Genomic DNA, 25,404 nt, shown 5'->3' on the forward strand with positions numbered 1-25,404 from the left:
AAGAAAAGAATTACTTGAAAGAAAGGATGTTGTATGGTCAAAGGCATGCCAATGAATTTATACCATTTATATGGACAAAAAAGGCATATTTATATATATATATATATATATATATATATATATAGTTCACAAAAATACGATTGAACTTGAGGACCATATTTGCGGTGCCACTATATGCATCCTTTTTCCCACTGAAGATTAACTACAATGTAATTTCAACCTCTACGTGCCTAGATTGTACTATGAATCTACTGAGTTTTGACCAGCCATTCATTCAATACCTATCAAGGTCAGGCCACTTGCTGAACTCCGGTATCAAGAGTCAGTCAGCACATAGAATGGCCAAACACATCCTTTTTCTTGTTTTCTTTCCGTGGAAATCATATGCTGCCGCAACTCACTCATGACATTTTATATCACAGGCAACGCGCGCGTGGATATACTACTGTTAGAATAATTGGGCAGGCCCACTTACTTAATTAATCAAATAAATTCCAAGGCCCATTAGTGGTGGTAGTTACAAAAAGTTAAAACCAACTTGGAAGTTGAGAGGGTCCCTAACCAACTTATATGGTGAAGCTATGCTGCACCTGTTGAGAAGTTGATAGAGGGATAACAGCATACCACACGCGCGCTCGCTTGACGAGCCGTGCCGAGTCGAGCCGCGGCGCGGAATGCCTCTGATTCCAACAATCCAAAAACTTGATAGGGCTTTTTCGGTAGTTGGCTTTGCTGCACAATTGAAACTGAATGTATTTGATAGAACGAATTACAAGAGATGGGTTGGCAGACTCGAGTTGTGGCTCACGGCTATGAACGTGTGGTTCATTACCAAAGAGCATCCTGTGGGACCGCACACCTCTGCATAGGATAGTGTATACATGTCTGCTGACAATTTGTTCAAAGGGGCTGTGATCAGTGTTCTGGCTGAGAACTTGATCGATTCATACATGCAGCTTCCCTCTGGCAAAGCAGTGTGGGATGCACTTCAGGCAAATTTCGGAGTATCCGATGCAGGGAGTGAGTTGTACATCATGGAGCAGTTCTATGACTACAAGATGATCGATGACCGTTCTGTAGTTGAACAGGCTCATGAGTTACATGCTCTTGCAAAGGATCTTGTCAATGTCAAGTGTGAGCTGCCAGATAAATTTGTGGCCGGTGGCATCATTGCCAAATTTCCTCCTTCATGGAGGAACTTTGCTACTACTCTGAAACACAAGATACAGGAGTTCACTGTAGCCGGTCTTATCGGCACTCTTGATGTTGAAGAAATGGCGAGAGCAAAGGATTCACGTGCGCGTGGCCATGAGGGAGGTTCTAGTGCCCATATGGTGCAAAAAAGGAACTTCCAATCCCACAAGAATAAGGGAAAAGTGAAAGTTGAGCACAAGTCTACTCAGACTACCAACTTTAAGAAAAATAAGAACAACAAGGGAAAGTGCTTTGTGTGTGGTGGTTCTGACCATTGAGCCAAGGATTGCAAGGATCGCAAGGACAGGTAGCAACATGGGCAGAAGAAGTCTGCTAATGTTGTTATTAGCGATGCTGAGAAGGGAACATCAGGGTATGGTAATCATGCTTTTGTTCTTTCAGTTTATCATTTACCAAATTGGTGGATTGACACCGGAGCTAATATACATGGTGTGTGCTGATATTTCTTTGTTTTCTTATTACCAGATCACTGAGACTGGATCCGTGTTGATGGGGAATGGCTCAGGTGCTGCTATTCGTGGTGTTGGTACGGTCGATCTAAAGTTTACTTCGGGAAAGACCGTGCGGCTGAAGAACGTGCAACATGTCCCCTCAGTAAATAAAAATCTTGTTAGCAGATCCTTCTTTGTAAGGATGGTTTTAAGTTGGTGTTTGAATTGAACAAGTGTGTTATTTCTAAGTTTGGCTCCTTTGTTGGTAAAGGATATGATTGTGATGGTTTGTTCTATTTATCTTTATTGGACTCTTGTAATAAAGTTGCGAATCATGTGTGTGGTGATGATGAGTCAAATGTTTAGCATTCACGACTTTGTCATGTTAATTTCGGTTGTATGTTGCGGCTAGCTAGTATGAGTTTAATTCCAAAATTCACTTTGGTCAAAAATTCTAAGTGCCAAGGGTGTGTGCAATCTAAGCAACCCCGCAAGCCTCACAAGGCTACTGAGGTGAGGAATTTGGTACCTTTAGAATTAATTCATTCGGACTTGAGCAAAATGAACGGTGTGTTGACTAAAGGTGGAAAGAGATATTTCATGACTTTGATAGATGATTCTACTAGGTACTGCTATGTGTATTTGCTTAAATCAAAAGATGAGGCGTTTAATTTTTTCAAGATCTATAAGGCCGAAGTTGAAAATCAAGTTGAGAGGAAGATAAAACGCGTTCGGTCGGATTGAGGTGGAGAGTATTTTTCAAATGAGTTCAATTTGTTTTGTGAGGAACATGGCATTATTCGTGAAAGAACACCACCTTATTCTCCTGAGTCAAATGGAGTGGCTGAAAGGAAGAAACATACTTTAACTGAGATGGTTAACGCCATGTTAGAGAGTGCTGGACTTTCTTGGGAATGGTGGGGTGAAGCCATGTTGACTGCTTGTCATACTCTTAACAGAGTTCCTATGAAAAACAAAGAAAAAACTCCATTCGAGAAATGGGAAAACAAAAGATTAACACTCTCATACTTGCGTACAAGGGGTTGCTTAGCAAAGGTTAATGTACCAATTGCTAAGAAGCGCAAGCTCGGACCAAAAATGGTTGATTGTGTCTTTCTAGGCTATGCTTTTCATAGTATCGGATATATATTCTTGATAATTAAATCTGGAGTACCGGACATGCATGTTGGTACAATCATGGAGTCCAGAGATGCCACATTCTTTGAGAATATTTTTCCTATGAAAGAAACATCTAGCAACTCTAGTTATGAATCTGTTAATTCCCCTAAACGTAATGATACAATAGTACACTTTGAACAACCACTTGAGGAGAATCATGAGAAGGATGATAATGAAGGGACTCGAAAGAGTAAAAGACAAAGGACTACAAAGTCTTTTGGTGATGACTTCATTGTATACCTTGTAGATGACACTCCAAAAACCATTGCTGAGGCTTATGGATCTCTTGATGCTGACTATTGGAAGGAAGCAATCAAAAGTGAGATGGATTCCATAATGTCTAATGGAACTTGGGAGGTTGTTGATCATCCATACGGGTGAAAACATGTAGGATGCAAGTGGGTGTTTAAAAAAAAGCTTAGACCTGATGGTACTATTGAAAAGTATAAGGCGAGACTTGTGGCTAAGGGTTACACCCAGAAAGAAGGCGAAGACTACTTTGATACTTACTCGCTTGTTGCCAGATTGACCACGATTCGAGTACTACTATCCTTGGCTGCCTCACAAGGTCTTCTCGTCCATCAGATGGATGTTAAGATAGCTTTCCTTAATGGAGAGTTGGATGAGGAAATCTATATGGATCAGCCTGATGGCTATGTAGTAGAGGGTCATGAAGGAAAGGTGTGCAAGTTATTAAAATCTTTGTATGGCCTAACGCAAGCTCCTAAGCAATGGCATAAGAAGTTTGACAAGACTCTCACATCAGCTGGCTTTGTTGTGAACGAAGCCGACAAGTGTGTGTACTACCATTTTGGTGGGGGAGAAGGTGTGATCTTGTGTTTGTATGTTGATGACATATTGATCTTTGGTACTAATCTAAATGTGATTGAGGAAGTTAAAAGTTTTTTGTCTCAAAGTTTTGAGATGAAAGATATGGGAGTAGCTGATGTAATTTTGAACATAAAACTACTGACAGAAGGTAATGGTGGGGTAACACTTGTGCAATCCCATTATGTGGAGAAGATCTTGAGTTGCTTTGGTTATAGTGACTGCAAGTCTGCTCCCACGCCTTACGATTCTAGTGTGATATTGCGGAAAAACCATAGAATCGTAAGAGATCAATTGAGATATTCTCAAATCATTGGTTCACTAATGTACCTAGCTAGTGCAACGAGGCCTGACATCTCATTTTCTGTAAGCAAACTCAGCAGATTTGTCTCAAGTCCTGGAGATGATCATTGGCATGCTCTTGAGAGAGTAATGCGCTATTTAATAGGCACAACGAATTATGGAATTCACTATGCTGGGTATCCTAGGGTACTGGAAGGGTATAGTGACTCAAACTGTATATCAGATGCTGATGAGATAAAAGCCACAAGTGGATATGTGTTTACACTTGGAGGTGGTGCTGTTTCTTGGAAGTCTTACAAGCAAACCATCTTAACGAGGTCAACAATGGAAGCAGAACTCACAGCACTGGATACCGCCACAGTTGAGGCTGAATGGCTTCGAGATCTCTTGTTGGATTTGCCGGTGGATGAGAAACCAATACCGGCTATTCTAATGAACTGTGACAATCAAACAGTGATTGCCAAGGTGAACAGTTCCAAGGATAATATGAAGTCATCAAGACATGTGAAAAGGCAGCTGAAGTGTGTCAAAAAAATGAGAAACTCCGGAGTGATAGCACTGGACTATGTCCAAACAACTAAAAATCTAGCAGATCAATTTACTAAAGGTCTTTCACGAAATGTGATGGACGAGGCATCGAGGGAGTTGGGAATGAGACCTACATGAGAGTTAAGTCATAGTCGTAACCTATTTTATTTTATCGAAGATCCCGTGAACTAGAGTGGTGAAACATGCTATTTGACTAACTGAGAAGGAGAGTACTATTGTACTAACCCACTCCGTTGGAGATGCATTCTCTCCTAATTATGCATGGCAGGTTGGTAAACACCTTAATGTGATCCTAGAGGCTTAGGCAAAGATGTTAACTTGCAGAAACATCTTTTGAGGAACACACCTATATGAGTTTGACTACTAGTCACAGTCTATGAGATTGGGTAATCTCTAGAGACTCATGAAAGGCCAAGAAGTATGACTTATATGCTTCAACCAGAGGAGGTGCATTTTGCAGCCTAGTATCAGTAAAGGACTTAAGTGAAAGTTGTTCACACAAAACTGACAATTCAAGGCATAGTCCACTGTTTAGTTGTGGACAAATGTAGCTTATGTTCTAGGTGGATGTTCAACCTTATTCAGGTCTCCATCGAAATTCTGGTATATTCAACAATAGTGGAACAAATTCCCAAATAATTGGGCAGGCCCGATTGCTTAATTAATCAAATAAATTCCAAGGCCCATTAGTGGTGGTAGTTACAAAAAGGTTAAAACCAACTTGGAAGTTGAGAGGGTCCCTAACCAACTTATATGGTGAAGCTATGCTGCTCCTGTTGAGAAGTTGATAGAGGGATAACAGGATGCCACACGCGCGCGCGCTCGCTCGCCAAGCCATGCCGTGCCGAGCCGAGGCGCGGTGCGGCGCGACGCTGTGCTGCGTGGCGCGGTGATGTGTGGGCTGGACGTCAGGTTTTGCAGTTTTTTGTCACGGTTAATGACTAGTAACTGAAGACTCGTTCAGTAACTAGTAACTGGTAACTGACGATTCAAATGACTAGTAACTGATGACTGCTAATGGCTGGTAGTTACCAGAAACTGCTGCATTAACCTGGACGTCCAAAGGTCTTCTGCTACCTATAAGAGTGAGGCTGCCTCTCATTCTTTCGTGCACGAAACACTAACCACCAGAGCTTTTGTCCACTGCTGTGCTGCGCTTCTGCCATCTTCGTTCCGGCGATCTGTGTGCACGAACTTCGCCAGAAGAGCAGGCCTCCGAAGCTGCGCTCTTCACCAGAGACTCTGCACCCGAGGAGTAGAGGGGCGATTAGTTTTTGGGGAGCGTGTCTGCGCGACTGCTCACTTTTCGTCCATGACTACTTCCTGGTGACGCATCTGCACTGCCTCAGTTCTGCACTGCGTCAACTCCTGAACGGCTACATCGAACAGGCTCAACTAGCAATGTCGAGTAACGACACAGTCGGTCCCTCCGGAATCGTTCCCGCCTCTGGGTATTTCCTATTGAACTTTATCGTAGTACCTACTGTATGCTTTATGTTTATCGTAGTACCTACTGTATGCTTTATGTTCACTGCAAATGCAATGATGGATCATGTTCCTGTTTACATTATCTTAATTGTCATGTTTTATTCTATATTTTGGATTAAAATGAACCGTAAAATACCTCTGATTCCAACAACTACTTCATGCATGCATGTATGTAAATCATAATAATTAATTTTAGACGCCATGAAATGAAATTTGATTTTGGGGCATTTAGTTTCTCCTCTTGTACAGAACAGCCAAGTTTTTCATGCATTACATAAGCTGTACCGCCACAACAAAGTAGTGGTATTGGGATTAGAACCCAACCACTTGGCCAAGTTGGTGCCACGTATGTGGCACTCCTATATGTTTATCATGTCTTTTCATTGTACAGATCTTGCTACAGATATGCATGGCATATTCCAATTGCTTCGTTGATCTATTATTATGGAAACCATATTGCCCTATGATTTGATTATTAGTTCATATAACCACAATATTGTTGTTGAAGAATGATCACCAAGAATATTGATGAGTGGTCTCTTCACAGGAAGAGATTTTTCAGCTTTTGATCCTGCCCAGTATTTTCCTCATTTTCTGGTTTTTTCAAAAACAAATGCTTTAATGCTTTGCCATATGGCCACTTCAATGGACATGAAAATCTCTGCCTTTTGACTTAAGTTAGGAATCAAGATTCGGTGCAGTCTGTCCTATGTTACTGCGTGTGAAGTAAGTGATCACTAATGGATATGATGGAAGTTTCTTTTAGGACGAGCGTACTATTGGAGGATCGGTCCGATGCTATTTGTCTCAACGCTGCACAATTCATTCTATGTGCAGATCCCATGTAAGTCGAGTGTAAATGGATGGTTTACTGTTAAATCAGTGTATAACTACCTTACAAATTATGATGCTGGTTGGCTTTCTTACACGTGCACAAGATTCAGTGCTAACCAGAAGATAATAATATTATTTTTGGGGCGAGCTTGGCAGGGCTCCTCGCGAGGGGCTCCTCGTGCGGAGCCGGAGCCGGAGCCGCGGAGCCACTTTTTTGGGCTCCTCCATGCAGGCCTAAAACGGCTCCGGCTCCTCCCAAATGTGCCAAAAAATGACTCCGCGGTCAATGCCGTTTGGTGCGGCTCCGGCTCCTCCGTGCTTCGGTAAGCGCACGGAGCCGGAGCCGGAGCCCTGCCAAACTGGCCCTTGGTCAAGCTGAAACAGCTCCAGATCAATCACCCCCCCCCCCATTTTGTTTCATTGTCCTAGTCTTTGAGTTTTGTGGGTAGTTGTACGTGTTGGAGTAATTAACTAATAGGCCCACAAGTTTATCTCAATATTGGAGATGCATTAAAATCTGGTTTCCAGGTGTTGAACCTACTCTTTTACTGACTTGTGTTGCCATTTGTTGGGCAATCCGAAAAGTAAAAAAACAATGCTTGCTTTGATAAGAAACTGATGAGACAACCTGCTGTGCAAGGCCTATTTCTTATGAGATATTGGGCAGGTTTGTACGGAAGCGGAATGAAAATTTACAAAGGGAAATCATTATTACTTTTGTGGAAAGCAAAATTGTTGATTTAATGGAAGTTAAAGAAAACATAATTCTAGATGTTTCATTTAGTATTTTGAAATACTAACTACATCTTCCTAATTGGATCAGGTAACACTGTGGAAGCTGCAATAGAGTTAGATGGAAATTTTGGGTTGTGCGCAAGGGCCAATGGAAGTTCACGGGTTTTACACTACTACAGAAGGGTTTAATTTTTTTTTCTCATACCCAAGCAGCTACCGCACGATCAGCCATAGCCACATGGCACGCCCACAATTTTTTAAATGAAATACACAAAGTATGTATCTCAAGGATTCGAACCCATAACCTCAAGGGTCATTACAAGCACTCCCTTACCACCAAACTAGTCATATGTGGCTAGTGAATGGATGCTATTATTTTATATTAGCTTCTCTCAATCTTATATTAAATATTCATGCCAAAATGATCCCAAATAAAAAATTTATCAACTACAAAGTTTTATATCTTGTTAAGCTCTGTAATTTAATATAAAATTTATCTTCATACGACTTCATATGAAGTGGGCGATGCATCTTTACCATTGGTGTTGAATCAATGCTGATAATATATGACCACCGGCTCCTAGCTTGAACCGTGGTAAAAACCGCTTTGGTTGTCACCACTAGTTCCAGTCACGAGCCAGCGGTGAGATATATATTCACCGCCGGATCCAATATACACTAAGTTCGCCTACATTGGAGCCGGTAATGAAAATAGGTTACCACCAGTTTTGCAAAACCGATTGTGAAAATGGCTATGGTGAAAATGGTTTCTGCAGTAGTGTTGCCATGTTTGAATGTAGGTTCTATGATCTAGCTTAACCGTGACAGCTACTCAAAATAATATGAAATATTCATGAAGCAGGTAAAAGAATATATTTTAAGCTTAGAACATCTCCAATGGTAACCATGTCAGCTATAGTTCTTGGAGTGCAAACATCATTAATTGTCCTGCATAAAGGAAAGAGGTGGAGAGTGAACCAAGACAATTTGAGAGGTAGACCATAACTTAAAATGAGGCACAATTATCACAGTGTTTTTACAGATAATGGATAAAGTTCCCAGTAAGAGACATCAGTCTACAATTATTACAAACACACTCAAAGTTTAAATCACACTTTATTTAACAATATTAACCAATATGCAAAAAATGAAAGGCCATCTGTGGGGTGCAAAAAATAGCACGGTGTTGGGGGAGTTCCCAAACAATAGTAAGAATATTATGACGAACAAAGATAACGGTAGTTCAAACAAACATTACAGTGGCTGTCGTATCAATGGTTAATGCCCTTTGGGGGGACGGTTCGCCTCCCTTTATAGAGTCATAAAGTTACATTTCCGCATCCCTATTATACCCATACTCAACCACTACATCCTAAGAATATTCCGTACAAGACAGTAACTTGGTTCCTATTCAAGACGTTGCTTTCATGGTAAAATTACATGTCCGACCACATACTAGACTCTTATTACGGAGTTGTTCTGCTATTAAGCGGTTCCGGGGACGCCTCGACTATCTTCTTCCTCATTTGTAAGCTTTGTTGAGACCAAGCAGCCTTCTGTAGACCTCCCGCCTTCTTTGGTCGAAGCCAGTTGACTTCAACTTCTGGTCATGGAGTCTTTACGAAGCCGAAACGCCAGGAGCTCCGTGGGGGGTTTAGCTTCGCGAGCCCTTGCTTGCAGAACAACAAAGTGGACACCTTCGTGATAGTTAACTTCGGTCATTTATTAACTACATAAAGAGGGGGATAGTGATGAGGTTAGAATAGGTTCGGAGAAAAAGGTCCCCGCTAGCGCCGTTCAGGGTGTGTTGTGGGGTGGTCCCCAACAGTAGCCCCTTCGTGGGCGAGGTCCGAGGCGCCGTCGATCGATCCCGCGAAAAGTCCAAAAACGCCCCCAAAACGTCACCCTGAAGGGCGGCGTGGGCCGAGATGTTTTACCGTTATGTGAGGGTATCAAGGTCATTTTCTATGTGGCGGTTGATGTTTCGAGGCGGTTTTTACCGTGTCTATATAAGGTTTGCCAGGAGGGCGGGCCATTTTTACGCTGTCGTTTTTGAGCTGCGCTTTTCGCCACTTTTGCCTTCGTTGCGCGTCTTCATTCTGTTTTGTTGGCTCCGTTTTCTTGGTGGGGTGTTGACTTCGTTTTCGCGGCAGTTAGCATCAAGTAGAGCTGTAGGCAATGTCTTCGGAGGAGTTGGCTCTTCAGGTTGCCCCTGGTGGTGGAGGTAGCCCTGCCTCGCAGTCAGTGTCTGCGAGCAGTGGCGAGTCTGAGGGGAAAAGGTCAAAGAAACGGATCTATACGAAGGATGGTCTGGTTTCGGCAGAAGAGGGATCTTCGGGGAGCAGTTCCCCAGATTGGTCCTCTGACGGTAGTGAAGGCAAAGGTGGACAGGGGCAAACCTCGAAAGGTACAGGGGGAACCGAGGTTCATGCCGTATCCTCGGACGAGGAAGAGGTTGGGGAGGAGGATGCCGAGGTTGAAGTGAGGCCCGAGGCATCCGTCAGGGGGAAGGTTCCGTGCGTCCCTACTCTTTATTTTGGGCGCTCTCAGGTGACCTCGCAAGACATTACATTTTTTGAGGAGAGCAACTTTTTCCCTAAGGGGATGGGCAGGGCCCCCGGGAGCAGGGAGTTGTGACGCCTGAGGTCGGCGAGGCTGTTGTCTTTAGGGATCTGTTTACTGCGGGACTTCATTTTTCGTGCGATAGGCAGCTGCCGGTTATATTGGATCGCTACCGTGTTAGGCTGCATCAGTTGACCCTCAATGCCGTTGTGAACTTGTCTAAGTTCTATTGGGTGCAGCGCACGTTTGGTGGAAGTGTTGATGTGGAGGGGTTCGCGAGGTTACATGAGCTTCACATTCAGAAGAAAAGAACTTATTCTGGTGAGGGGGTTGCGAAAATCATTTTGGATGCTGCACCTTCGTGCCTCGTCGGAAGAATGATAAGAGGAATTTGCTGAGGGTAGAGCTTACCTTCGCGTAGAGGAACAAGTGGGATGATGCGTGGTTGACGCACTGGATTTCCATTCTATGGACAGTTTGGGCCGATGGACGTGCTGACAACCCCTTCGTTCATCCAGACAGCCCTTGTTACGAAGTGCGAAGCTGCCTATAGGGTTGCTGGGCCCTTGATATCTGGGTGTGATCTTGTGGAGGAGTACGTCGCTGCCTGAGTGTGGCCTTTGTCTACTAATTTTGCTAAACCCCTTGAGCTCGTTGAGAAAAAAGTATCTTGGAGCGAGAAGACTGTGTCGTTCCCTTGTTTTGAGCTTAACAAGGACGAAGTTGGCGACTTGGACTTGTACATACAGTCAGTAGAAGATATGGCTTATGAGATTTTGGGTCTCATGACCCCGCCCGAAAGGCGCTCTTTCGAGGCTGTTGTGAGACATGGGCGGCGTGTCAACCAGGTTTTTGATTTGCTTGACATCACAGTGCCACCTCGTCTCGAGGTTATGGGCAAGAGGCGCCGTCGGGGTGCCAGTGCTGAGCAGAGGAAGAAGGTGAAATTTGATTCTGCTTGCATAACAAAACCTGCTGTTGAGTCACAAGCAGCCGCCAAGGCGAAGCAAAAAACCCTTAACTTGGAGGTGCAGAAGCAGAAAGATACTACCGTTGGAACCTCGTCTGTTGACTTGAGTAGGCCGGCATATGTTGTGCCTGTTTCTGTGCGTCCTCCTACGGATGCGCCTTCATCCGCGGGCCCTACCGTTCGGACTAAAAAGGGGGCTAACAAACCTCTCTTTGCACGCGTCATTGTACCGGGTGCTAAGGTCGAAGTGCCTTCTGGGACCAGCAGCAAGGTTGCACCTTCTTCCTCAGGCGCAAAGGCTCTAAGCGTGCAGCCTATTTTGGCTGCAAACGAGAAACGTGAGGAGAGGGTAGCTCTTGAGAAGGCGAAGCTTGTGGACGCATTTTCGTCTGATCCTAAAGGTGCTAGTGCCGAGGCTGTTAGATCTGGTAAGCATGTAGAGGTGGTTTTGCCGAAGCTTCGGTTTTTTGATTGCGGGCGGGCTTCGGCATCATTTTTGAAGGATTTGGAGGCTACTATGGGGGAGGTTGGCGAAGTTAGTTGTGAGGATCATGTAAGGCTGAAAGTTAAATGTTATGATGTAGGTGAGAGATTGCCGGCTGGTCTGCAAGGGCTTAATGAAGGCTTGGGCTTGAGCGGGCGCACGAAGGTTCTAGCGACGTGCGCCGAAGGTAGGGTCTATAATCCACATAACCTAATTTTGGACTGGGGGAAGGGAGGTCAGGATTGCAAGCGCTGTGTAGATACCGGGGGTTCAAGGAGGATGGAGAAAACAAGTGCGACAGCTTCGGGTAAAGAGATTGTTCCGGTCGCCGTCGAGGCGCGGGGGTACGAAGGTAATGGCTTCTTGTGAGTGATCATTGTTTGTGAACTTCGTTGCTATTGTGGTGTACTTATAATTGTATGCTTGACCCACAAATTTTCAGCAATCTGTAAGGTCGATGAGTTCGGAGGAGCTTTTGAGCTTGGAGGCTAACCTCGTAAAGAAGGTATGACTACTAGTTGATTTGTTGGTGCGTGTGAGGTTTATTAGCTTTACTGCGTCTGCTGCAACTTGGTCTGATGTTTTGTGTTTGGGCTTTGCAGATGTCTTACTCATCCATGGTTACGAGGGATAGGCTTGTCAAAAGTGAGAAGTCAGCTGCGGAACTTGCAAAGAAAGTGGCTTCACTTGAAGCGACTATTGCAGCTATGTCCCTAGAGGTGCAAAAGGTCAAAGTCGAGAATGCGGAGTTGAAGGAGGACTCTTGCAGACTTGGCAAAAATTACGAGGCCAAGGGCGAGGAGCTTGAGCGCTTGTCTGCAGAAGTGGTAGATCTTGAAATGCTGATTAAAGAGAAAGACAAGGCTACCGAAGATTTGCGCGAAGGTGCCAAACGGGATAGTGAGGTTATATCGGGCTTGAAAGCTAAGATTGGCCAGATGGAGCCCGAGCTAGAAATGAGGGCAAAGCTTCTGAGCCAGATAGAGACTATGCTAAGGGAGAGGTTTGAAAAGGTTCACGAAGCTTATAAAAACTCCCTGATTGCCCACTGGACGAAGGATGCGAGCGCATGTTCGAGTGGCTGCTGGACGAGGTTAAGAGTCTTCCCGAGGTTCTTGAGGGCCTGAACGACTACTCCGCGGTGTTTTGCCTAGAGAGCGCCCTTCACTTGCTAGAGCAACAAGGATGTGAGCATATAAAAAATATTTCCGAGGACAATTATGTTGCGTCGGCTGCCGAAGATATTGGATGCGCTCTGAAGTCTTTCGTTGTGGAGAATGCAAAGAAGAATTTGTTCGAGTGCATGTGGTCATCCTCTGGGCAGGAGTACGTGAAGAGGCTGGCTTGCGAGCAATTAGCTCAGCTTCGTTCCCAGCCTAGCGCTACTAACGAAGAGGGGGATGCTGTGGAGTAGATCTTTTTATTTATGGACTTTGTGTTTTTGTCTTTTGTTTTTATATAAAGATGACGAGGTCAGATACTTTTAATTGTGTATGGAGTTATGCCTTATGAAATATTTGTGTGCATGTGTATCTTGGTTAAAATGTTGTAGTTTAATTGTGTTTCTCCGTGGGCCAACCGCCAGTTTAGATAACTCGAAGCTGGGTTGCCATGCGGGGCAACCGCTGACATAGTTGTTGCGAGAGCTGGTTGATACAACGACTTGCGGTCGCTTCAACCATAACTATATGCATTGCTGGGTGTGGTGACTTCGTGTGAGGTTGGTATGGTGACTTATTTTTGGAAGTGGGTGTGCTTGAAGGTATTTTTGAAAAACATCACCCTCCCTTTTGCGACATTGCGAGAGAGAGGTTAGATAACTTGAGCTTGCGGGCTCTTCTCTTGCGAGGTCGCAGAAACTTTCCGTGTTTTTTCAAAAAAATGTTGTTGGAGCCTTGCCGAGGCTGCATGCGAGAAGCTTTCTTGTGCGTGTTGGAGCGCGATTTTGCCCAGCTTGTTGTTTGTGTCCCGAACGAAAAAACTCCTCCGCGGGCTGGCACGAGGTCGTGTAACTTGTTGTTGGTTTTTCGAATGAGAGACTCCTTCGCGCACTGGCGCGAGGTCACGTATCTTGTTGTTGCTTTCTTACACGAAAAACTCCTTCGCGCATTAGCGCGAGGTTACGCAACTTGTTGTTGCTTCTCAATCGAAAAACTTCTCCGCGCACTAGCGTGAGGTTACGCAACTTGTTGTTGCTTCTCAATCAAAAAACTCTTCCGCGCACTAGCGCGAGGTTACGCAACTTGTTGTTGCTTCTCAATCGAAAAACTCCTCCGCGCACTAGCGCGAGGTTACGCAACTTATTGTTGCTTCTCAATCGAAAAACATTCTTAGGGGAAAACTTTTTCCTTTCTTTGTGGGAAAAGGTGTACATGGATCTGCCTTGTTAAAAATCTTGCCTCCGTTATGGATCCCCTAGCAAGGAAAAGAGTGCAGACCAGACTCTATGACCTTACAAATGAGGTAAGTTTAAAAGAAAGAAAGAAAAGGAAAAATTACTTTGTTGCCTTCGGCACTACTTATAGTTCCGCAGGCCGAAGGTAATGTGTACAGTTATGGGTAGTATTTTCGCAAACTGTCGATGTTCCAAGTGTGTGGGAGAGCGTTTCCTTGTTGATCCATGAGATGGAAGGAGCCGGGTCTGCCAGTCTTTGCGATAATGAAGGGGCCTTCCCAGGCCTCTTGCAGTTTGCCTGGATTTTCCCAACTCTTCTTCCTTTTGATGATGAGGTCACCGACATTGATCTATCTTTCTCAGATGTGTTGATTCTTCCATCTTCGGGTTTCTTCTTGGTATTTGTCCAGGTTCTCAATGGCCTCGTTGATGTCAAGCTCGATCATGTCTTTTTCTATTCGTGCGATTTCATCAACGTCACTGTGCTTGAGGACTCTTAGGCTTTTGTTTTTTATTTCTTCAGGTGTTACAGCCTCGGCCCCGAATAAGAGCTTGAATGGGGTAAAGCCTGTTGCTCTGGATTGCGTTGTGTTATGGGACTATATGACTCTTGGAAGCTCGTCGACCCATTTACCCTTTTTCTGATCGAAGAGACATTTCTTGACTGCTGTAAATATCATGCCGTTGGCTCTTTCTACAGCTCCGTTTGACTACGGGTGGTATACGGACGAGAATTTTATCTTCGTGCCTAAGCTGGCGCAAAAGTTTGTGAATGAGATGCAATCAAACTGCTTGCCATTGTCGACGGTTAGCTCCCTTGGGACTCCGAACCGACAGACAATGTTTTGCCAGAAAAACTTTTGCACCGAAGCTGACGTGATGACGGCAAGTGGCTTGGCTTCGGCCCATTTGGTGAAGTAGTCTATTGCCACCGCTGCGAACCTGCAGTTTCCTTGTGCTGCTGGAAGTGGGCCAACTAGGTCCATCCCCCATCTCTGGAGAGGCCACGAGGGTGGTATTAGTTGGATGGGAAGTGAGGGTGCATGTGTTTGCCTTGCTGTTTTTTGGCATGCTTCGTAGCTTCATACAAACAGGTGTGCGTCCGTGTGGACTGATGGCCAGTAGAACCCTTGACGGATTGCTTTTCCTGCCAGGGCTCTTGAGCCAATGTGAGCTCCACAGAAACCGCTGTGTATTTCTTTGAGCAGTTCACTGCCTGTTTCGTAGTCAACGCACCGAAGCCATGGTGTTGAGATGCCTGTTTTGCATAGCTGCCCCTCAATGATTGCGTAGCCCATTGCTCTTTGCTTTAGGCGTGTGCATTCAGCTTCGTTCTGAGGTTCAAAATGGCCTCTGAGGAAGGCCATTATACTTGTGCGCCAATCGTAACACTGGATGGTGTTGATGGTGGCTAGGTCTTGTTTGATTGACGGTGAAGTTATGAGTTCGTAAAATGTATCTGGTGGAATTGGCTTGCCTTCTACTGCTGCCTTCGCGAGCTTGTCAGCTTCATCATTTTGTGCTCTTGGTATGTTTGTGACATCAAACCCTTTAAAGTGTTTTTCCATGGCTCGGACTGCCTGGAGGTATTTGACAAGATCTGGCTCTTTGGCTTCGCTATCCTTCTCGATGTGATCACGGATTACCTTCAAATCCGTTCTGATGACGAATGTTTGCTGCCCTATGGCTTTCATTTTCCTTAAGGCCAAGAGCAATCCTTTGTACTCTGTGGTGTTATTGGTTGACTTTGCAGTTGGGAAATCTAGCCTTGCTACGTACTTGATTCTGACACCTGTTGGCGAGGTGACCACTGCTGCGACACCTGCTCCTCTACGGCACCAAGCTCCGTCATAGTGGACGACCCATGGCGTTTCTAGCTGCTTTGGTTCTTCCTTAGGCGAGGTCCAATTAGCGATGAAGTCAGCCAGCACTTGGGATTTTATAGCCGTGCGTCTTTCAAAATCGACGACGAACTCCGAGAGCTCAGACGCCCATTTGGCGATGTGGCTAGAAGCTTCTCTGTTTGAGAAGAGATCATGGAGAGGTTGGCTAGTTACCATGACTATTTTGTGCCCCTCAAAGTAATGTCGTAGCTTTCGTGCTGCCATGACAACCGCATATGCGATTTTTTCTAACTCAGAGTAATGCATCTTTGAACCGCTCAATGCCTCGGATGCGAAGTAAACTGGTATCTGCTTGATTTTGCCTTCGATTTCTTTCTCTTGGATCAACGCAGCACTGACAGCTATTGCTGAAGCTGATACGTAAAGCAGCAGTGGTGACTTGGGCTCTGGTGGGCATAGCTTCGTCATGGAATGCAGGTACTCCTTGAGGTCCTGGAATGCTCTACTTTGCTCGTGTCCCCATTCAAATATTTTGGAGCTTCGGAGTGTTTTGAAGAAAGGGAGGCTTCGCTCTGCTGCTCTCGGAATAAAATAGTTTAGGGCTGCGATTCTGCCAGTGAGCCGTTGTACCTGCTTGAGTGATGTTGGCTCTGACATGTTGGCTAGCACTGTAATTTTGTCTGGGTTGGCCTCGATGCCCTTCGTGGTTACCAAGCAGCCTAAGATCTTTCCCCTTTGGACTCCGAATACACATTTGTCTGGATTTAGCTTTAAGTTGGCTGACCTCAGGTTAGCGAATGTTTCTGTGAGGTCCATGATGTGGTTGCTTCGTTTAGCGCTTTTTACGATGATGTCGTCTACATAGGCCAAAACATTGCGCCAAAGCTAGTTGTCCAGGACTGTTGCTTTCATTCTTGAAAATGTTTGGCCTGCGTTTTTTAGCTCCTCTGGCATACAGACGAAACAGAATGTTCCGAAGGCTGTCACAAAGCTTGTTTTGCTTTCGTCTTCTTTTTTGATTCTGATCTGGTGGTACCCTGAGAAGAGGTCAAGTAGCGAGAGCATTTCGCTATTTGCAGCATCATCTACCACCTTGTTAATTCTTTCGAGAGGGTAGTCATCTTTTGGGCAGGCCTTGTTGAGGTCTGTGAAGTCTATGCACATTCTCCATTTGCCATTTTTCTTTTTAACCGGTACTGTGTTGGCTAGCCAGTCGGGGTATTGGATTGGCCTGATTACGGTGGCTTCGAGTAGCCTATCAACTTCGACCTTTACTGCTTGGACCTTCTCGTCGGACATTTTTCTTAGCTTCTGTTTCTTTGGCCTAGCTCCTTGTCTGATGTCAAGGCTATGCTCAATGATTTCCCTATCCACTCCCTTTAGATCACTTGCGGACCAAGCGAAGATGTCTTTGTTCTTGTTGAGGCATTCGATGAGGTCATGCTCTTCATCTGGGCTGAGATTCGCCCCAATTGTTACGAATCTGTCTGCGATGTACCCGTCTAGGAGTACCCGCTTTGTTTCGCCGTCCGCACTGATTTTTACCTTCTCTTTATCTCTCTTAAGCTCGTCGTGGGCCTTTTGCTTTGCTGGGCTTTCGGCTTCATTTGACGAGGCTAGATGGTGGACATTCTTTTGGCCCGGGGCTACCCCTTTTTCTATGTTCCTTGCCATTTGCTGATCACCGTACACCATTATGACCCCTTTGAGGGCGGGTATTTTCATGCATGGGTACAACTGCCTGATTGTTGCGTCCATTTTGGTGATGAAGCCACGGCCGAGTATTGCGTTGTAGGGATAATGCATTTCCACTACGTCGAAGGTGATGTGTTTTGTCCTCGCATTATCACGGTCCCCAAATGAAACTGGGAGGGCGATTTTTCCCAAGGCCTTCACTGGCTTTCCGCCGAAGCCGAGGAGCGGGACATCAGCTGGGTCGAGCGTGTTCATGTCAATGTTCATTTCTCTGAATGCATTTGCGAAGAGAATGTCCGCGGAGCTTCCTGTGTCTACCAGGACTTTCCCCACCGTCCAGCCTACTATCAGTGCTTTGATGACCATCGCATCGTTATGCGAGGTTGTCTTGAGCTTGAAATCTTCTCCGTTCTCCGGTGAAGGTTATGGGCATGTGCGCCCATTCTAGCTTTGCTGCAGGTCCGTCGGGAATAATCACGTTGACCTCTCTGAAGTAGTTCCGTCTCTACCTCTTACTTTCAAACTCTAGTGAGGAGCCCCCGGTGATTGGCATTATCATCCCGAAGGTAGGCAAGGAATTTTGGTTGTTGTATTGCGTGTTGGGTTCTGGCTTGGGCTTTATGGCTGGCATGCTTGGGGGTGGAGGTAGAGTTTCTTGGGGCTTCTGAGACAGGTTGGGATTGGGATGGTGTGGAATTGCTTGGTGGTAGGGCTGTATGTGCGGGGGAAGAGGCCAATTCATCAGTTGTGGGAAGTTAGCGAAGTTGGGCTGATTGTGGTAGAAGGTTGGGTGTGGGTATAAAGCTGTGTGGTGGATTGCTTTGGGCGTCTGCGCGGCTGCCTTCGCAACTTCTTCCGCAGCTTTTCTCTCTTCTTCCTTCTTTTTGGGGCACCACTCTGTGTTGTGATGATTCTGATGGCCGTGGTTGACACAGTAAAATGACTTTGGTTGTCTGCTTCGACCTCATTCTCTGGCAGAGTGGCCCCCTCTTTTGGTGTTGTTGTTTTGATTTTGGCTTTCCTCGATGTTCATGATACGGTTTTGGTTTTGGTTTGTGTTTTGAGGCTTTTTGTAAGGTGAAGGTTGCCAGCTTCGGTTTTGGTTTGTTTGTCTCTCTTTGTTGCGTTCCGCCACTCTTCTGCGGTGGTCCTCGTCGGACTTGATGTATTCATCAAGTATGCTGAAGAGGGCAGTCATGGTTTTAGGCTCCTTCCTTGACAGTTTTGACGCTGTTGGGCCCGGGGTTAGGCCCGCGATGCAAGCGGATATTGCTACAGATTCCTCAATGTGCGGTGCTTGAGAACGAATTTGGACATATCTTCTTGCATACTCTGCAAGTGGTTCCTTGTCCTTTTACTTGCACTGAAAGAGGTCTGCCTGGGTCGTGTGAGGGTGGTGGAAACCCTGGAAATTTTGAGTGACCTTCATCTTGAGATCATGCCAGCTGATCACTGTGTGTGGAGGGAGCAGTGAATACCAATTCAACGCTGCGCCCTCGCAAGCAATTATGAAGGATTTGGCGAGGACGACGTCATCCCCTCCGGTCGAAGCTACTGTGGCTTCGTAACTCATTAAGAATTGCCGTGGGTCGGTGCGCCCGTTAAATTTGGGCAAGGTGGTTGGTTTGTAAGTTGTTGGCCATGGTGCAGTTTGTAGCCCTATTGAGAGCGGTGAAGTTGTGTCGACCACAAAGGATACCCCCGGCGAGTGGTGCTGGGTGCCTTGGCCGAAGTTAAGGCTGGGCTGGAGCTGTGTTGGATCGACAATGGGACTTTGATAAAAATAAGTTGCGGCCTGGTTTGCATTCTCGCGCGGGCTTTCGAGCTCTGCAAATTGTTTCTGTAGTGCTTCTAGTTGCCACCTGGCTTCGTTCAACTTTGATAGCCTGGCCGCAGCCTCTCTCTGGTGTTGCACTTATCGTGCCAACTGTTCCTTTTTTCTTTTGACCTCTTCTATCTCTCGGAGAACTAAATCTAGTTCATTGTCCAGGCTGGATGGGCTAGTAGCTTCGGGTGTTGCAAGCTGGTGGCCGTCAATGCGATTGGCAGCTTCATTTGCCACAGGTTTGTGGCTTTGGTGGTTGACTTCGTTTGCGGGCTGGTTGCTCATTGCCTTGGCCCTCAGGGCTTGCTCGACTCTTGCAAGATGCTCCTCCATGTCGGGGAGGACTTGATGTGTGGCTTCGGGGGCCGTGAGCTGGTTGGCTTCTTCTGTGTTGTCTTCCCTCTGAACTGCGGGTCTCTTTTTGCGTTGTGGTGGCATCGTGGGTTGTTTAACGAGTTAAACCACGGTGGGCGCCAAATGTTGGGGTAGTTCCCAAACAATAGTAAGAATATTATGACGAACGAAGATAACGGTAGTTCAAACAAACATTACAGTGGCTGTCCTATCAATGGTTAATGCCCTTTTGGGGGGGACGGTTTGCCTCCCTTTATAGAGTCATAAAGTTACATTTCCGCATCCCCGTTATATCCATACTCAACCACTACATCCTAAGAATATTCCGTACAAGACAGTAACTTGGTTCCTATTCAAGACGTCGCTTTCACGGTAAAATTACATGTTCGACCACATACTAGACTCTTATTACGGAGTCATCCTGCTATTAAGCAGTTCCGGGGACGCCTCGACTATCTTCTTCCTCATTTGTAAGCTTTGTTGAGACCAAGCAGCCTTCTGTAGACCTCCCGCCTTCTTTGGTCCAAGCCAGTTGACTTCGACTTCTAGCCATGGAGTCTTTACGAAGCCGAAACACTGGGAGCTCTGCGTGGGGTTTAGCTTCGCGAGCCCTTGCCCGCAGAACAACAAAGTGGACACCTTCGTGATAGTTAACTTTGGTCATTTATTAACTTTGTAAAGAGGGGGAAAGTGATGAGGTTAGAATCGGTCCGGAGAAAAAGGTCCCCGCTAGCGCCGTTCAGGGTGTGTTGTGGGGCGGTCCCCAACATAAGGCTGCAGACTCTAGAAGATAGCATGCCTTGACAAGCCACTCCCTTCGGTCATCAATGTGCCCTCATGAAAAGCAACTGCAAAATATTTTTGGTCTGCAAATTGTTAAACACAGTGTCATTCCTTATGATTCAAATTGCTCAGCAATAGCTCCTGTCGATAACATTACATTGTGCATCTTGTGTCCCTCCTACTTAGACCAACTAGTAAATAGATGGTCTGAGTTTAAGGGTGGTGGTATACCTAACAGAATGTGAATTGCACGTCATAAAATTTTTGCATAATGACATTCGAAAAATAGATGTTAGATAGTTTCCAGCTTACTAAAAAAACAAGCTTTACTCTAGTTCCAATTTCTCCTAGCTAAATTATATTATCTTTCATAACGATCACTCCCCTCCAAATTTTATTTTGAGAGGAATCTTCATACACCAAATTTTTTGCATAGCTTTAATACCATTATGGACAAGGTGCCTATACATTGAGTTAATTGTGAGCTTCCCATTCCTATATACATTTCACATAAATAAATAGATCCCCTCATTTATATTAATATGTACAAGGTTTGCAGCAAGGCTATATCACTCGGTTAACTTATCCCCAACCAAGGCTCTTTTAAAGGAGATGTTAAATGGGTTCAAGCTAAGCTCCATCGCCATAGTTGCATGCTTTCGCCTTACAATATTAAAAAAATTAGAGAATTGATCCTTTAGCTCATGTCATGCAAAAGCTCTGATACCAACTGATAGCACCCGTTAGGGTTGAATCCCGATCTTTCGATGAGAGATGGATAACTCGATTTGGGATGGATATGATGTTCACGGCTTGGCTACAACCATCCAAGGATGCTACACCTTAGCAACCGATACACCACCTCCAATGGTCGCTGCGATCTTGTGGAGCGCGATCAACCAAACCACTAGGGTAATTCCTATAAGCAATCGAGGAACAAGCGAGAACAAGTAGAACAAGCAACTCAATTGCAAATATGAAGATAAAAATCAATCTGAACTCACAAAGTTGGGGTTTTGAATCGAGTAGAATGGATGGTCTAGTCGACACACACGCCTACAAGGAAGTAGCAATGGCTAAACTTTTAACAAAACAAAACCCAATCTGTTTGTGGCCGCTCTAATCCTTATTAATACCTAGGAGAATGACCGGGGGGTCCTGGTGTCGTGTTCCAACCCTAGGACACGTCCTTATTGGACCCGAGTTGTTGCAAGGTCCATCAGACCAAAATAAGGTGACGCAGCACCTTTGATAGAATAACCTCTTGGCAGTAATTTGATCATTGCAGCTGTCTCAGTAAAGATATGAACATGAGTCTAGATCCATATGAAAATAGACTTCATAAGGATTCCAAAGAGTACTTGAATGCCTAAAATGGAGTCCAGAAGAGGTCATGACGGCCGTCGTAGGTTAGTACAGTGCTGCAGTCCAAATCCAGCCTCAAAATGTGTTGGATTTGATCTCTTTCTTTCCTTAGGCCAAAAGTGACATGGTGGCCTGCTGGAAGACGTTGGGAATACTTGGACTTGGACACCAATCAACTTGTTTGGTCCTCCATATCTTCCATGTGTGTTTAATACTCCTTTTGATCCATGTATGTATTTCGGAAAATGACAATGAACACACATCATGGTGCAGCATCAATTCATCAAATGTATCAAACACAATCATGATAAAGAATTGTTTAACCTCTGAATCAAAAGTTTCCAATGTGGTTGTATCCGAGCAGGTAATATCCTCATCATTATGGGTTCCTAACCATTTATCTTCCCAAAATCTAATTTTGTTACAGCGCAAACTAGCTTGAACCTTACTAGACTTACTAGATTTTTGAATTGGTCTTTTACCCCATCAGACTTGACAAAAAATGTGAAGCACCTAGTTTTTTACTTGCTTCGCTTAAAGTTTATTCTTTAGATACTTATTTCTAAGCAAATCTTGCCACAATCCCTCTTTATTACACAATTTATAAAGCTATTTGCTCAGTAGGCATTTGTTCTGTATGTCTAAATTTTGTATCCTTATTGCCCTTCTCTTTTGGTTGGCAGAGAATGTTCTATTTGACCTACCTATATTTCTTTTTACAGTGTTGTCCATACATATGCAAGCATTAATAATAAGAGATACATATAGAGCTAGTACATCTCTAATCATTGAGGAAGCTAACTTCAATGTAGTCTTTACGTATAGAACTAGCTCTCGTAGAACCCAATTGTGCCAGGTCATAGTTTTACTATACCATGGCCATGGACTTCATCAGGTTTGATTAGTGCAAAAAAAAAATCACTTATGATTACGAAACTTTCAAGTATAATATGGAGGAATTAGGGAGAACAAAATAGCCACCCAAACTTCGGTTTTGCCTGGACACAGACCTTGCCATAAATTATGCATTGCTTGTGAGCACATTCCAAATAGATCCTTAGGGCATATATACAAGCACGCATGCATGGATATGAGGATATCCGTGTTCAGGGAAGGCGCTATAGATAGCAGCTCAGTTTTCAAAAATTGGCACACGCAATGTGTATATATGTTAAGATGCGATGTACAAAGATCACTAAGCCAGCCATGTCGTCCTTGTGATTATGGTGTGCATGTTACTCGTCATTTTCATCAGTGGTCCATGTACATCACAAATTAAGATGAAGATCAGCTCGATCTCACATATCTCTATCAGCGGCTGCAAGATCTTTGACTCGCCACCCTCAGTTTTCCTACCTTACCTTTTTCTTCACCCACCATAAATATTTTGGACTAATCTATGTATCAGAATCTCACAAAATAATCATGTAATACACATTTTTTTCATCCATGCATGTGAAATCTGACCCCAATAGTGCTTTGATTCAGTCGGTTGTAAAGTGACAAATTCTTAACAACTTGCGTACGTATATGGGTGCAGTGGTCCTAAACATGTGCTGCTAGCATCTCAAGAATACATTAAGATACTCCTTCCATTTGGATTAAGATACTCCTTCCATTCCAAACTGTATGTCGTTTTAGCTTTTCTAGGTGCATAGATATTATTATGCATCTAGATATAGTGTATGTCTAGATACATAATAATATCTATGAACCTATAAAAGCCAAAACGACATACAATTTGGAACGAAGAGAATACTATACAATATAATTAATTAGCTTTACGCGTCAACAAACCACTATTGTTATGGTAGAAAAACCACACTTACAAAAGACTGTACACGATGTTAACATACCATGGAAGGTGTGTGCATGCATAGATGATTCTGGCCGTCTTCCCAGTCAAAAAGATTAACCTTTGGGTTGTCACTTACACTTGACATTATTTGACGTAGGTCTGCTTATGCTAATTGTATATCCGATCCACTTTGTAGCATTACTTCTAGATCGAGAGAGGCTTTTGACTCTTCCAAGCAAACAGTGTTGAGAGAGTAGTAGTGGGCAGGAGATCGATGCGGCTTCTCACGCCTTTATTTAGTTATTTTTGCAAAGCATGCAGCGTGCAGATATGATTCCTAACGTCTTTACCCTTTACGGCGGCGTGTGTGCGTACGATCTTGTAGCCAGCCACGCGCGCGCGCGCGCGCACACACACACATGCCAGAGTCCAAGATTGATCAGAGGTTAACTATATGTGAACTGCTTGGACCTAGTTCGATGTACACGATCTTGTATCAATCATGAGTCTCTTGTGGACCCTAATAAGCTTTCTCTGTATATCTCTTTCCTTATCTTTATATGCACAGGGTAAAGAGAGGAGGGCAATGAAATCTGTACTCATTGGACAGTTCTTCATATCCTTTTCCATGATCACGTCATGAGTCTCCATAACTTGTTTCAGATATAGGGAAGAGGAAAAGAGGGCTCCCTAAGTTCACCAGGGTATTGTCCAAATGCTCCACATATTTTACTTACTAGCTACTGTAGATCTGCAAAATAGGTAATTAAGATCTGCAAAAACGAGGAAATTAATTTTTCTGTCAACAATTACTCTGAGCTATAAGTTTAAAAGCATGAAATTTTACTTACAATATACGTCCTGCTAAGAAATAATTAATTAATTAATCAACTTTACTAACCATTATATTACCAGATTATATTTTACAAGCAGATGGGGAGAAAGAACCTTCAGTACTTCAAATGTAACAGAACATTTATACTTTAAAGTGATGTTAATGTTTTCACTTTTTAGACTTGAACTTTTAATAATGGGGAATCTCGTTCCATGCCACCAGAAATTAATTTGCACTCGTGCCATTATTTTTTGGAATAGTTGGTTTCAGGCCATAGATTCCACATTTACAGAGAGTAACTTTTTGTGGTGTTTAATTCGATGACAACACAAACTAGTGACATTTTTAAGAATTTTTTTAAACGAATCGCACAGCTTAAACCATATCAATACAATATTCCATGTTCATGATGTTTACATGCTGCGTTATTTTTTGTTCGAAGAGAAGATCATGCCATCACTTGAGCTATAGCTGCAACACGGTTTGATTCAGCATGCAGTTTGTGTGTCAGAAAAATAAATCCTGGACCATATACGCTCATTAAAGATTATTCATGCGTGCAAGAGAATAGTTCTAGTCAGGGAGATCTGCATTGTTTTGGTGCCGACACATGATCTGGGATATTTTATTCTTCGTTCCACGAATGTCCAGCTAAAGAGAAGAATTTGGTTTCCTATTTTCACAAGCATGCGTATCCCTATCTGAAACACTCACAGCACCACCGCCACAGTCCACTAAGCTCTTTGCTGCTGCGCTCGTGAATCCTAGGCCGCACCGTCGCAAGCCCCATTCTGCTCGCGCGCATTTCTCCGCCGCCGCCCGAGCCGTCGTGCCGCCACTGCCCGAGGCACCACGCCACCGCATGCACATCAAAACCCTAGCCACCATCAGATCCAAATCTGCCAGCTTGGAGATTGAAGAAATGGCGCAGG

This window comes from Setaria italica, chromosome VIII (assembly GCF_000263155.2).
Source record: "Setaria italica strain Yugu1 chromosome VIII, Setaria_italica_v2.0, whole genome shotgun sequence".
Lineage (NCBI taxonomy): Eukaryota > Viridiplantae > Streptophyta > Magnoliopsida > Poales > Poaceae > Setaria > Setaria italica.